General features: G+C 33.3%; 1 protein-coding gene across 1 annotated transcript in view; it reads left to right on the top strand.

The window, feature by feature from the left end:
• Pcdh11x (protocadherin 11 X-linked) overlaps positions 1–15,567 on the top strand; it is a 679,365-nt gene that overhangs the window by 571,183 nt on the left and 92,615 nt on the right. The window lies entirely within an intron of this gene.

The raw sequence follows: 15,567 nt of genomic DNA, 5'->3' as shown, positions 1-15,567 counted from the left end.
AAATATAAAATGATGAAGATCTTATTTTTTGTTTATGACTTTTATAGTTTTGCTTACTTAGTTTGTACATGAGACAAAGGAGGAAGGAAGGAAAAAAAGAACAAAAGGAAAAAGGAAGATAAAACAGAGAAAGAAAAAGAGGAAGGAAGGAAGGAGGAAAGGAAGGAGGGAAAGAAAGAAGGCAAAGAAAGGACAAAATTGAAAAGAAAAGAAAAAAGAGAGAAAGCAAGAAAAGCAAGCCAGGTGCCTGGTGCCCAGAGGAGCCAGAGGGGTCTTATGCCTGTAATCTTAGCTTGACAGGTGATTGAGATCAGTCTGGGAGAGAAAGTCCATGAGACTCTCATCTCCCAAAACACACAAAAAAGCCAGACATGGAGCTCTGGCTCAAATGGTAGAGTGAGTGGTAGCCTTGAGCAAAAATCTTAGGGTCAGGTAGGCCCTGGGTTCAAGTCCCAACATTGACACCCACAAAATAATACATAAATGAAAAGAAAATACATTCCAAAAAGAAAGAAATAATTAGTATTGATTCATAGGACTCCTCCTCACCAGCATGCATTGACCCTCATATAATTTATTAAGTGTAAATTATAGTCTAAATCACACAAAACTGAGCTTCAAATGACTTATTTGTTATAAATTTGTATAAAAATAAACTAAGTAGAATAGTAGCAAAATTCTAAATAACTTATGAAACATGTATTTACCTGTAATTCTAATGTATGCCTGAAAGACGAAGTTTACATAAAGAAGTCATTGAAACACAACATAAAGAAGTCATTGAAACTCATCTATTTTGAAATATGATGCAGTTTAAAATAAGCAGTTAGGTATTGTCACAATATGTCTTTAAATGTAGGATATTTAATAGCATTACAATATGTTGTTCCTTCAGATATGTTAATGTGAAAAGCTATAGTTGTTATAATTGCATGAAATAAACATACAGTATACAACTTAAAGGTAAATGACATTTAAATCTTCCTTTATACAGAACACACCTAAATCTTGATGCGTTTGGGATTTATAAATTTTGTGGTTTTTTTTTTTTTCAAAAACACTGAAATAATTAACAGGGACTTTCAGTCTATTACATCTTGTTTCATAATAAGCCTTAAGTAAGATGAGTACTTTATTTCATCCTTCCAGTAATAACAAGGTTATTTTTTGCTATTTCCTGAAAAACAACTTAGCAATAAAGTAAACCTGTGAGTTGTATGTGCATGGATAAAATAAATAAACAAGGCAATAATCTTGCAAATGTCTGTCCCTAAACCATATAAAGTAACAATCAGAACAAATTTGGGAAAATGTTTTTGTTTGAATTATCCCTAGTTAATAATTGTCCTAATTCTCTATTCAATCTGATGCCATTTGGCATATCACTACTAATTTTCAAAGTAAGACACTATGGTGCCATGTACAACCTAACTTATTATCTGAGAGTAATTCAGGTATTAGGGCTATTATGACAGTATTCCTAAAAATGCCTCTCTATTAACAGACTGTATCTTAGAGAACAGTTCTAGATATACTTTCTTTCAATAGAATTCTTCTTATGCATTTTATGAAATTGTTAAGAAATTCAGTTTGTGTTATCCTAACTCATCACTTGCTTTTTGTTTAAGTACAGCTTTCCCAATTGCATCAGATTCATTTGGATTTTCAATTACTGTGCATAAAAGTTATTCTGAAATTATGGAAATACATTCTCAAGCTTTTCAATTATCTTAAGTGTTTATCTCTAAGAAGTGCACATTTAGCAATACCTTTTAAAGTTGCTGAATGTTCAGACCTCAGACAACAACACTGAGAGTGATTGGTGTGGGGTGCTTCAGGCCAACTTCCTTAGATATAATTTAGGCTACAAAAGGATGGTTGCTTGCAATTCCCATTTCTTACTGCTTGTTGTGTGTTTTCATGAGGATAGTATAGATTCCTGTGCAATCTCTCTGGGAAGATGAGGGTACCTGAAAATTACTACAATCTGTGATACAGATATGACAGGCATTTCTATGGCAGCTAAATAATTTTAGTATTCCCAGTGAAACATACTGACCACAGGAAGACACAGTTGTGGAATGCCCTTAGAAAATGGCCATGGTAGTTGCTTGCATCTGATGGGACAACAGTGACACTTAAGCATTACAGTAGAATTTGTGGGCAAAAGAGGGGAAACAGGCAATGATAATGTCACAGGAAGAGTGTCTATTTGGAAGAGTGAGTTTGAATATTATACTCATAAGTTGTTAGCCTAATGTGCTGCAAATGTAAAGTAGATATAATTCTTACAATTTTAATGACATAATGTATTAAAATATTAAGTGCACTGCTTGTTGCAGAGTGCTTTCCATATTTGTTGCAATACTTAATACTGCTAACATTATTATTCTATAAACAGCCAAAATGAGGAACAGAGAATTTAACAGAGCCAGATGATTCTGAATTCTGCTTTCAATTCAGTACATTTCTACCTGCTGCACTCTAGTGACAGAATAAAATGTCAGGATAATCAGATTTTTCTGTATTTTCTAAAAACATCATTCAACATAGCAGAAAAATTCTTTATTTCTTGATGGTATGGCTAAAATCATCAAAAGCTATCAAGACACTTCTACACTTCAGGAAGCATCCAAAGACTATGACAGTTCTAGTTTCTTCATGACAAGCAAAACAGAAATTCAATAATGGCTAATCTATGGCATCATATCATAATATTGGTTGGTTGTTGTTGCTTCTGCTTAAGGATATTCCCTGAAATGTGGATCATCATATAATGATGTTGTGAGAAAGCTCTTCCCGAGTAGGTATTGTTAAATGACGTTAAAGCAATACATTTCAAAACAGAACTTTCAAGAGACCCATCATCTGCAAAACTGAATTCATATGCCATCTGTTCTGTGAAGGGCATACTGACATACTTGTCTATTTCTATAAAGCATGAGCACATCCATGAATGTATCCTTTTACATGTGCCTCAGAAAGCAAAATAATATTGCTGTCATGCTTCATTGAATTGAGTTGACGTTTCCTCCTAAGATGAAAAGACTGACACATCACTGAGAATTGTAACAGCTTCTGATGACTGCAGCATTTTCTGATTACAACATGGTAGTCACATATTAATTCTAGAAACTATTTATTGTATTAAATTCTTTAGAAGGCTCTTGCTCACGTTAAAAAATTTTTAGAGAACCAACTAAAATGTCTTGAGGAAACAGGCTTTATGAAATATGGAACTGAGATGAGTTTTTCCTGAGAACTAAATTTAGCTAAGATGAAATAGAGGAATGTTTAAAGGATGATACACAAAAGAAAAAAAGTTTAAATAAAACCAGAGTTGGTACCCTTGTATCTAAAGGCAAGGAATCTGAACCATTATTTTGCAGTAGGTTTACAGAGTGCTGAAGTTCAATGGGAAGAGTGAATTTTTTGGAAATATATTAAATAGAGATATTTTGGATTATTTTGGCATGTGTGCTTGAATTTAGAATACAAACTAAAAAGAAATATTGTGAAATAGTTAAGACCAAATCTCTGAAGTCATACTACTGGGGTTACTCTTGTATATGTAAACGTTAGCTGTGTGGTTATGGGAATGTTTTCTTATCTGTCAAATGGAGTTAATATTAGTATTCACCTCATGAGAATGCCTTTGGGGATTCAATAAGGGTGGTTTCAATAGGGGTGGTCTATTATAACATATTTATAAAAGTGCCTGGAAAATATTAAACTCCCTAGTCAGTATCAACTCTTTACTATGCAGCTATGAGAAGTAAGTGAGGTGAAATGACTGTACATAAATTAAAATTATTAATTATTGTATATTGGTTCATAGATATTTATGTATATGTGTGTATTTGTGTGTGTGTGTGTGTGTGTGTGTGTGTGTGTGTGTAAGCCATGTGCTCTCATGATCAGCATTGATAAAGCACTCTACCACTTGAGCCACAGCAGCACTTCCAGTTTTCTAGTGGTTAATTGGAGATAAGAATCTCACATACTTTCTTTCCCAGACTTGCTCTGAACTGTACTCCTTAGACCTCAGCCTCCTGAGCAGCTCATATGACATGCTTGAACAACCATTGCCCAGCTTCCTGGGGTTTTAATTCAAGACAATGTACCTTTTAGGTTGGCTCTCATGTTTATGCCCACGATAGACTAGTCTATGCTTCTCTTATTCAGGCTTCTTATGTAGCTGGAATAACAGGTGTAGAGTGGAGTGTCCAGCTTTTATTGGATCACATGGCATTTTGAGAACTTTTGCCTTGGCTGGCCTTGAAATATGATCCTCATAATATCTGCCATGTGTCTAGATAGGGAAAGAATTTTGAGCCATGCCCATTACTGAAAGATATTTAGGTAAACAACAACAACAAAAATAAAACTATAAGAGTTCCAGATGAAAGAAAATCTTCATAATTTTGAACTTTTTAATTTCAAATATTCCATTTTTCCTGTTTTGATATTAGTATTTTATATAAGGTCCTTAAGATTGAGTTTTTGTGTTAATCCTCATAGCATACAAATTAAATAAAGTACAATGCATAAGCCATAAAATTTGTGTATTTTAAGTGTTAAATGCAATAGTTTTTAGAGAATTTATGTAATTGTGTAAGAATAACATGACTAATTTTAGTATGTTTTCATCCCCCAAGTCCTTTGCATCTATACTTAAATCTGCATGATCAATCATCAGCTTTTTATCTCTGTAATACTCTTTTGGGAATTTAACATTCATACATTATGTGATCTGGTTTCACTTATTTTTTTTTAAAGATGATCTACATGAATTCGTATTCTAGAACTCTGCTTCTTTATAGAGTGGAATAATTTCCCATAATATGGGCATGGTGCATTTTATATATCATTTGTCAGTCAATGGATATTTAAGTTTTGTTGTTTTGTTTTTTTACTTTCCCTCTATTGTATGTAGTTGTTCTGTAAATATTCCAGTACACGTTCTTTTGTGCAGAAATTTATTTTTATCAGTTGTATGTGAATGAGAGGAGTATATCTGAATAGTATATAAACTCTTTGATTCGAATTTTGGCATATTTTTATTATGTTTAAGAATTGCCATTCACCAAAGCAGTTTATGAATACAGTGTACATTGATAAATGTCTCCCATGTCACCATTCTCACCCACCCCTCCCAACCCACCCTTTCCCTTGCTCATCTTAATTTTAGGTCATGTACTGAATTTTTTTTTATAATTTGACATAGCGTTGCATGTGTGGTAGGCATCTTGGTATGTGTCACCACTTCAAAATCTTTACCCCACTTGGACCTACTCCTTCCCTAAGATTTTTCAATTCTTGTCTGCCTTCTTTCTCTTTCCCATTCTTTCTTCTAAGCCTCCCCCTTGGACCCATCCTCCCCTCTTGCAAATAACCATTTCTTTATACTTATTTTGTTGGGTTTTACCTTAGTCTTGTTAAAAGTATTATGCTATTTACACTCTCCATAGAGTCAATTAGACTTCAGTCAATTCATTTGTAATCTATTGTTTGCCAACCAATGTGTTTATGTGGAAACTGATAGGCACATTCTAGCAACCACAAATGAGGGAAATCTTGCAACTTAGGTTTCTCTGGGTCTGGCTTACTTTGCTAATATATATTGTTTCTTCCAAGAATTTTGAGAAACTATCAAACTGCTTTCCCAAGCAATAGTACTATTTTATATTCATTCCCACAGCATATTATGAGTAAAAGGCTGACTAAATCAGATAAGATTTAGTTTTATCAATTTGGCTTTCATTGCAATAATTTAAGAACATAAAGCTTAGCAGTGTGAAGATAAAAATAATAATTATAAATCACCTCTGTCCTTCAAAGTTGGTTTTAACTCTTGTCAGGGTCATAGTTTTATTTCATAAGGAAAAAATGAATCAAACCAATCTTTTCCAGCAATGGAAAAATTCCAATATTTATGGCAGGTGTTTTAAGGGTATACATGACAAGTATATTTCATTCAGTCATTTCATATTATTTCATAAAGAATACATTTGCAAATACACTTAGCTAATAAGTCCACAGTTCTATGCCCAAAAACTCTGATGTAAATTCAAAGAGAGGATAGCTGTAGTGTAATCAAAATCTCTTTATCTGAAATGATCATCAATAATTTAAAAGGAATTATTTTTGGTATAAAAAGCCACAATAAATAAATAATACAATTTAGTGCTATTAATATGATCTTCACTAAGTAAGTCTAATATTTACCACTTTGAAAATTTCTTTCATTTAAAAATATATCTAGGAAACCATCAGGCAAATAAAGCAGAATTTATTCTATTTTAGTGTTCTATAGTTTATTATTTAGTAAGGGTGTATATCCCAAATCCTGCTTAAGTAAGAAGGAAAGACTTATAGACCTAAAACCTCCTAATGATTTGTCTTTTGCCAGGTGAAGTTTTGAGAATTTCATCAACCTGGGAACATAATTAGAGAAGCAACTGATTTATATTTTCTCAGCTGTGTGAATGTAATTTTGCCTATTGAATTGAGGGGTTGTTAATCCCTGGCAGTCATATTTGTGCCAACTTGGTTGCTGAGCTCAAAATATTACTGGTCACAGGAGGTTGAAAATGCATGTAAATTTTCTAAAAGAAACAGGGAGAAGATGGAGATTCTCAAATAAAAAGAAAAAGAATTTAACAAAAGTCTTGATGTTGCAAAGTTTAGAAAATAAAAGATTCTGTGAAGTGTACCTGGCTTCCCTGGGGAGATGAAGAAATAAAATTGGAATTTTTAGCTTGATTAGAGTTTGACTTATGAGCTTTTTTTGTTAACAGAAGTAGAACATAAGAAGAGTAGTATTTACCTTCCACAGGAGAAAAGTACTTTGAAAAATGCCTTCCATTTCACATCGTTTACCAAAAAATATTTCTTTTCTAAATACACAATACTGAAAATGTTAAAAAAAATCTTAAGGGGAAAACATTACTGAATCACATAATTGTATTGTATTTTATGTACAAGTTCATTACAAATAGCTTAGAATTTCAAATTTTACCTGTGTTTTCTTTTTACAAGGTATGCCTTTGCATATTATTTATAAGAATAACAAATCTGTCTTAAAGAGGCATTTTTTAGCTCTCTTTTTACTTCTCTCCTGGGATTATACAACAAAACACAGAACATCAAACAACAATAATTTTCACTGCAAATAACCATTTAAAAAGAAGGTTTATTTCATAGAACAGTACTTTTTAGAATATGTACCACCTGTTATCCACATAACTAATGGAGAGAAAGAGGACTAAACTGGTCAGATAAATATAAGGTCCAGAGAATATATAGGTAAGACATGGTGTTTTCTGATGATGACTTACTGAATAATGGAATGACATTTTATGAAAGATGGTGAGAACCAGCTCCAGGTTTCATTTACATGTAAGTATGTCAAAGCTGAGTGTAATTCATATCAATGAATGTTTCACAATACCAAACATTCTAGTCACTATGTTTCCTATCAAGGGCAAATTGGAACAGTGATAACAATCATCAGTTGGGAATGGTTTGGACTGTTCCTGTCTTACCTTGTGTATCCTGTAACTTTAATCTGCCTCTCATTTCAGTACTTTGTCTGTTTCTTTATTAAATATATATGTGTATATATTCTTTTGTGTTGGTTCTGAAGCTAGAACTAAGAACCTGACCACTCTCACTGAGCTTTATTACTCAAAGCCACTCTCACTGAGCTTTATTACTCAAAGCTGGAGCTCTACCACTTGAGCCACCACTCCACTTCCACCTTTTTTCTCATTAATTGGATATAAAATTCTCATGGACTTTCTTGCCAGGCTTGATTTGAACTACAGTCCTCAGATCTCAGTCTTTTCAGCAGCTGGAATTACAGGTATAAACTGCTAGTGCACAGCTATTTTAAAATACATTATCTTTAAAAGTTTGAATGTATGTCTGCGAATGCCTGTGTGTATGTGTGTGCATGTATGTGTGTGTATGTGTACTACACACACACACACACACACACACACACACACACACACACACACACAAATACATTGGACTAATAAAATTCAAAAGTAAATTTAAATAGCATCTGAAATCTTTTTGTAGACCATTTAAGGCTCTGGAGAAAATTGTTGACAGTCATGTCATAACAATGCAGTATTACCATCTGTTTCATGACTCTGGAAGTGGTATAATTTTTTTCTTATTCTTTGTGATAATTCAAGCATCAATTGCTACAAGCTCAATAATATAGTCTTAGAAAAGAAAATTAATAATGTGAATAACCTTTCAAGGGAAATATTCTACTACAGAACAGTAGCCCTACCACATAGCATTAAGAATAGGAGGTGTATAGAAATAACTGCTCTTTTACATAATATTTGTGTTTTATTAAATTAGACTTTATGGAATTTCTGTATTTAATGTGTCTGTACACAAACATATACATACATATATAAATATGCCGAAACTAATACAAATAAACCTTCTAAAGCATTCATTTAATTCAAATGCATCTCTCAAGCAGTCTTCACATGTCTTCCCTTCTCACCTTGCTACCAGTGAAGTTAACAGCCATGATCTTGGACTGATTCTTACTCTTTATATCATTTACCCTTAAGCAATGCTACCTGATTAAATATAGTTCTTTCTCTAGACCTAATAATTGCTAACCTTTCCATATATTACATATAGTTCAATAGCACTCTACCCCAGATCCATACCTCCATTCCTGACGAGTTATTTTTAGGATAGACTCCTGCCAGAACAAGTGTCTGGACTGCTGTCTGCCTACTTTAAGCTTCCCATAGTTGTTGAGACCACAGCTATGTACCACTGCATCTAATTTCCACATGAAGGCATCTCACTGACTATTTGTACAGACAGACTATGAATGTTGGTCCTTCCAATTTTAGCCTCTTGTGTAGTATGTGATGGTAGTCTGCTTTCTACTACATGGATCTACAGGTTCAGAAGGGGTCTCTCAAAGTTCTCTGTCTGGGATTGTAATGAAATGTGGTCATTTAGATCTCAGGCTTCCAGTAGCTAGAATTAGCAGGCATAAGCTACTAGAACAGGATGTTTGATTTTTTAAAACCCTATTACAGTGCAGCTTTATTATTAATACTCACTGGGATTGTGGTCTTTTCTCTTGATGAAAACAATGTAAACAAAGATGATAATTCTGTGCTTTTATTCTATGACTCTGTGTCTATGTTTCCCTCTCTTATTTTCTCTCTATATTAGTTTTTCTTTATTTATTTATGTTTCCTCTTTCTCATTCTCATTATTGTTTTAAAAATTGATTGTGAAAGCTATCACAATTATTTCAATATCTAGAAGAAAAAAGCTGGATTTCTTTTCTATTTGCCTGTAGCATGTTTGTTGTAAATGATTATATGCTTTTCATTGGACTGTTAGCTTGAAAATATCCAGAAACTAGAGTTCTATTTTTCCATTTTCAATTATCATTATAACATCTGCATATTATTACAGTTTTATAGCAGCAATAAGAAACTTCTCTGTGTGCTAGCACATGTCAGCATAAAGCATATATATACTGTATTGACTCATTCCAACAATCTGTAAGGGGTTGATTTGAACCAATTTAGTTGAGCTCATTCTCTCCATACCTGTGAAAAATAGCTGGCATTTTATATACTTCATGTGATCTGGGCACCTATTTGACTATTTCCAAATCTCAGAAAGGTTACAAGAATCAAGACTTTCAGGATTATATCCTAATTTGGCCTATTGGAGACCTTCACCAAATGCATTACAGAAATTGAATATTGCTAGATGCAAATAGTTTACTTTATCAAATCCACTATTCCTTTCTCCCTTCGTAATACCCCATTTAAGTACTTTTAACAGGAAATGCTTGTACTTTACACAATTCTTGAGGTTTTGAGATTTATGACTAGTGATGATAATATAATTAGTCATACTTTTATATTTGAATTTGTATTGTAAGGTTTTGCTATAGTACTAACAAGTCTTTAGTGTTTCCTCTGGTCTTTTAGGTAAGGTAGAAGGAAATCTTATTGAATTCTAATTAAAAGCAAAAATATAGAGTAATTTTATGCTTATTGAAAAAAATGACTCAGTACCATGAAAGTACTGAGAAACATGAAACTTTGAGAAAACAGGTAAACAGAACAAGCATTAGCATTTCTTGATTTTAGGGTACATATTTTCAAATTTTTATTCAACAGAGTATATGTGATTTTATTTACTAACTCATGTTAAACAACTTATCCACATTGTGTAATCATCTAAACATTCTGTCTGAGGTACAAAAATTGCAACTTAACTATGGCACTTAAGAAGTAGAGGGTAAGGAACTCTGAGAGAACTGATTACCTTTCCCTAGATCAACATTTATTTAGTGACAAAATCAAGCCTAGGTCTGTCTGTAGCTAATATTAAATATTTTCCTAGAACTTGCCACCAATTGGATGGAGTGTATCCAGCAATTATTCGCAAAAATTAAAAATTGTCATTTCAGGAAGTAAAGCTTTTTGACAAATAAGTCATACATACTCCATTTAGAAAATTGAGCGAAGTATATAGAAAAAGAAACATGAGGCTGGACCTTCTACAGTATTTTAATAATAGCTAATTAAATGTGTATAAGGATAAAACTGCTGAAGGTAGCAATGTAAAATTTCTCACACTCATAAAACTATAAATTTGGTTGGTTGGAGATGATGGGCCTGGAGTATTATTCTGTTCAGGTAGACATTTTATAAATGTGCATATTTTTAAAGGTATCTCATTTTATAGTATTTTGCATCTGAATAACATCACAGTTATTGCCAATTCATTTTGTCATTTCTATCCAATGTCATATCAATTTTTCTCAATGACACACATTTTTTGAGCAAAATGATAATATTTATTAGTTTGGATGAGTTATCTCCTTTGCTTACTATTTGCCCATAGGCTTTTTAAAAAAGTCCCTTTCAAGATATACACAGAAATACAGTTGGTCTATCTCTAAAATTTCATAGTATCAAATTAGTCCACAAATGCTTTATCCACTCATCTCCCTCATTATTTTTATTTCACAATGTGTTATATAGTTGTGAGCTGCATTTCTTTCTATAAATAGTAAGAGTAATGTTATACCTTTGTCCTGTCTCAGAGAAAAAGATGCACTGAACAAAGATTAAAATTTGACATTAACTAGTGTGATCACACTGAACTCTATGGCAATCCAAATTCACTTCCAGACTTAGTGACAAGGATCTTCTACATCTTTTTCCTTCTCTTCTGTAGTTACAGTGCATCATTATGTTAGAAAGACCACTCTAGTGGCGTAATCGTAAGCCGCAATGAACACTTACCTTCCCTTTTAAAGATTTCCTGGGCATGGAGACTTTGCAGTATTGAATCAATACGCTCTTCTGGTATTTATTAGCTGACATTCTTGTGAAAAATATTAACATTCTCTTTCCTTACTTACAAACTCAATGCTTGTCATTACTTTTTAATTATTCCTCATTTCACAATTCATTGTACATTTGTTTTCACATGTGTTTTGACACATTTGAAATAAAACAGACCCAATTTATTTATCCTTTGTGTTTGCCTAAACTTTTCATTTAAAGGGAACTGTTCCAAACTATGTCTATTTTAAGTATGCTGTACTATGAAGGATAGACTGCATAATAATAAACATTAAACAAACCATGGTATTAAACTCCTGGTCCCTAAAAGTTTATGCCATCTCACAATGAAACAGGCCCATCATCAAGAGTGCTCCAAATGTTAACTGTTTCAGCAATGTTAAAAATAATGTATCAAAAGTCTACCCTGTGAATCAAAGCAAATTCTTAGCTAATACCCTCCCAAAATATGATGGTGTAACAGGCAAAGGTCAATATTGTTATTAGAAAAAAGTAATGAAAAAATAAGGGATCAGATGTATTCAAACCCAAGAATGCAAACATTAGGTCATAAACTTCCATGTCCACTGCTCAAAGATCTGAGGTCTTGGGAAGCTCCACCCCTAGAGCTCCACAGACCCTTTGCCTTTGTTTCTGTAGTTTCACATATTTCCAAGTTAGTAACTGAAATAAACACTGTCCCGTTTACAGACTGGCCTTTCAAGTCTCAGTGGAATCCAACATCCCCTCTTAACTCTTATATTCTTCATACCTACAAAAGCAGCATCATGTGAATGATGTAAGGCTATGTGGACAGCATAAGCTGTACCATGATTTGATTGAACCATGGCTTCAGTGACATTTGTGTGTCTTGCCAGCTAAACAGGAGTTTCTTCTCAATCTGTGATGAGTGATATGCCTTTCAGATTCCTGTGATGTATTCAACCATCTATTGTCTTGATGCAAAGCTTCAGAATTCTCTTTATTGGTCTTAATATTGTACTATTTTGTCCAAAATATTACATGTGTCCCTTTTCTGGTCAAGTAGAGATATGTTTAATATTCCTACTCCTCTTCATTTTGTTCTTAATTCTCAATGCAAATTTGCCTAACAGTAGCCAGTGATATCCTGGCTGCAAACTGACACTATGAACCAGAAAAAAAACTATCATCTTTAATTTCAAACTCCCACCAAGTATGAAGACATAGACAAAATGGTTTCAGATTTTCAGAAATTTTTTGCTGTGGAGAATCAAGGCTGCTCTTTCTCTAATTCCCAACATAGTCCTCACTTCTATCTGAAAACTCATCAACTTGGACTTTGCTTTTGAAATACCTTTCTGAACAGCCATTGAATCATTCACGGACCTCTACTTAAAGTGATCAAGGCTCAATCTAGACTGCTTCTCTAAACTTTTCCTAATTGATCTTTAAAAATAATCTATGTACAAAGCAGTTGGGTTATTGAGATCCTATGTTAAGAATATCATAGACATATTTTAGTTCTCACAAGTCAGGGATATCCTGCAAGCTACTTTTCTTTGGGTCTGGCTTACTTAATATACTTTTTCCAAGTCTATATTTAATTAGGAATAGGTCAATGTCATTCTTTCTGAATGTATATATATATTTCTGAACATATGGATATATATATATATATATTCTTCATCCATTCATCTACTGAAGGACATCTGGGCTGGTTCCATATGTTATCTATGGTAAATAATACTACAATGAACATGGTTGTGGTGGTAGCATTCGTATGGCCTTGTTTGTGGTCATTTGGATAAATGCTCATGAGTGGGCTTGCTGGATCTTAGGGGAGCTCTTTGTTTGGTCTTTTGAGGAGCCTCCATACTACTTTCCAAAGTGGCTGGAAAACACCCTACCAGTGCCTATTATTATTAATTTTCTTAATAATGGCCTTTCTAACTGGTGTAAGGTGGAATCTCAGTGTAGTTTTAAGCATATCAATTGTGAACTCCAAATATGGAAACAAGAGAATCTTATTTTGTTCTGTATGTCGTTTTGTTTTTTCATTCTTCTTAGTTTTCTGTACCTTGCGTCTTGTATATAAGATTATTAAATATGTGGAAGGGAAAGGGAATCACAGAAACATCAGGACAAAGGATGGGCCAATGCAACATTGACACTCACTTGACATTATGTGGGATAGGAACCTTACAACTTAGGAGGGGAAGGGAATAGGGAGTGATAAGTGGGTGATAATGAGAGATGGGGTAACTGATTTAAAACAAATACACTCATTATCTTACTTATGTAACTGTAACCTTCCAGCTCATCTCCTTTTCAATAAAAACAAAATTTTAAAAAATGTAGACAGGGACAAGTGGCTCATACATTTAATACTAGCTACCCAAGAGGCTGAGATCTGAGGATCAAAGTTCAATGCCAATGAGTAGTAAACTTCCTAAGACTCCAAAAGCTGAAGTTGAGTTGTGCCTCAAGTGGTAGATGTTAAGCCTTAAACACAAAATCTCAAGCACAGTTCCCAGGCTTCAGGGCATGAGTTCAAGTCCCAGGACCAGAACAGAAGGAAAAAAACTTCCAAAGGCTTCTCAACATCTCCAGATGTGTAGTTACCACAACAATCCTACCCTCGGTGTCATTTTTCTATGTTAACTAAATATTAATTTTTTATTTCTCATCTATTTTTCTTTTTTGTTGGTCTTGTGGCTTGAACACATTTTTATTAAAAGTTGTTTTGACTCAGAGTTTTAGCAGTTAACATGGCATGACTGTCAAGTAAAATAAAAGTAGAAGAGGGAACAAATGTCGTACAGCCATCTTCTAGCCATGACTTCATTGATATGAAGAGCTTCCAGTAGGCCATACTTCTAAAAGGTTTGGAGCAAACCTTTAACACATGGAACTTTGGGAGACACTCATTAAAGCACAAGAATACATCAGTACTCAAATCATAGCCTTTTCTCTGTTGATACTAAAAATGTAACCTTCACCAGGCACTGGTGGCTTATGCCTGTAATCCTAGTCACTCAAGAGCTCAAAATCTGAGACTTTTCTCCAAATTAAAAAGGAAGTGGAGCTATAGCTTGAGTGGTAGAGCAGTAGCTTTGAGCCTAACAGTTGAGGGAAAGTGCCCAAGCCCTAAATTCAAGCCTCAGGATTGGTACACACACATGAAATATATATACCATAATAAGATGGATTTTTTCTGTCTTGTTTTTAACTTTGGGTATGTTGTGAGCCAGGTTAGTAATATAAAGCAAATCCATAAAGCCAAAAATCTGTGAAGCTTAAAGATTTGACTATTCTTTATTAAACTCTCTGATTTCCAAATTCTCTTATGAATCTTAAATACAAATTTCCATTGTTTACCTACTTTTCAGAAGAAGCTCCATGTATTTCACATACTGTGATAAAACTAAGATGATATTCTTATTTATCCAAGTTACCTTCTGACTTCTGTCATCTTATTCTTCAAAGTGGAAATCAGTTCTCACCTGTCAGCTACCTCATTTTCATTTTTGTGCTCCTACAAAAATACGTATATTAGGTTTTTCATTGAATCAGTAGTGTTATTGGACGACATATTTATTTAATTTGTTGTTTGGTTTTCTGTTTTTTATCCTTGCAGTAGATATTTCTCAAGATACTAGGTATTATACTGCTTAAAATTAAGAAAACTTAATTTAGTAGAATAGAGAACTCAGAAATTATCATCTTTACAATGTGAACATGGTAATATCAAATGTCTAATACATGGGTTGTTCTCATATCTCTTATCAGTATCTTGGTTTTTCTGCTACGAGGAATTCCATGAGTTCTGATCATTGATTCTGAACCTAACAAAAAGGAGTACTGATAAAGATTTTTCTTATTCAGTTAACATAAAACAGCACCATAAAAGAATCCTTAGATGGAAACTGAGAATATTCATAAGCTATTACATGTCTTCAATCAAGCCACAAAAAGGAACTTAAACTTAGTATTAATGTGGTGTTATGATTAATATTAGCATATAATTATTATCCATTTTGAATTCCTTTTTTTAACTACTAACTTCCTGGATTACGCCTTCATTTGCAACTTGAAAAGGAGCTTCATGTTTTTATAGTGTGAGGCTTGATGGTAAACAAAACATAAAGATAATTCATGGTAGTAACATAAATGGTACTGCATGAAATTACCAAAATAAGACTTTTTGGGACAT

This window comes from Perognathus longimembris, chromosome 28 (assembly GCF_023159225.1).
Source record: "Perognathus longimembris pacificus isolate PPM17 chromosome 28, ASM2315922v1, whole genome shotgun sequence".
Taxonomy (NCBI): Eukaryota; Metazoa; Chordata; class Mammalia; order Rodentia; family Heteromyidae; genus Perognathus; species Perognathus longimembris.
This window is presented reverse-complemented; position numbering and strand designations above follow the sequence as displayed.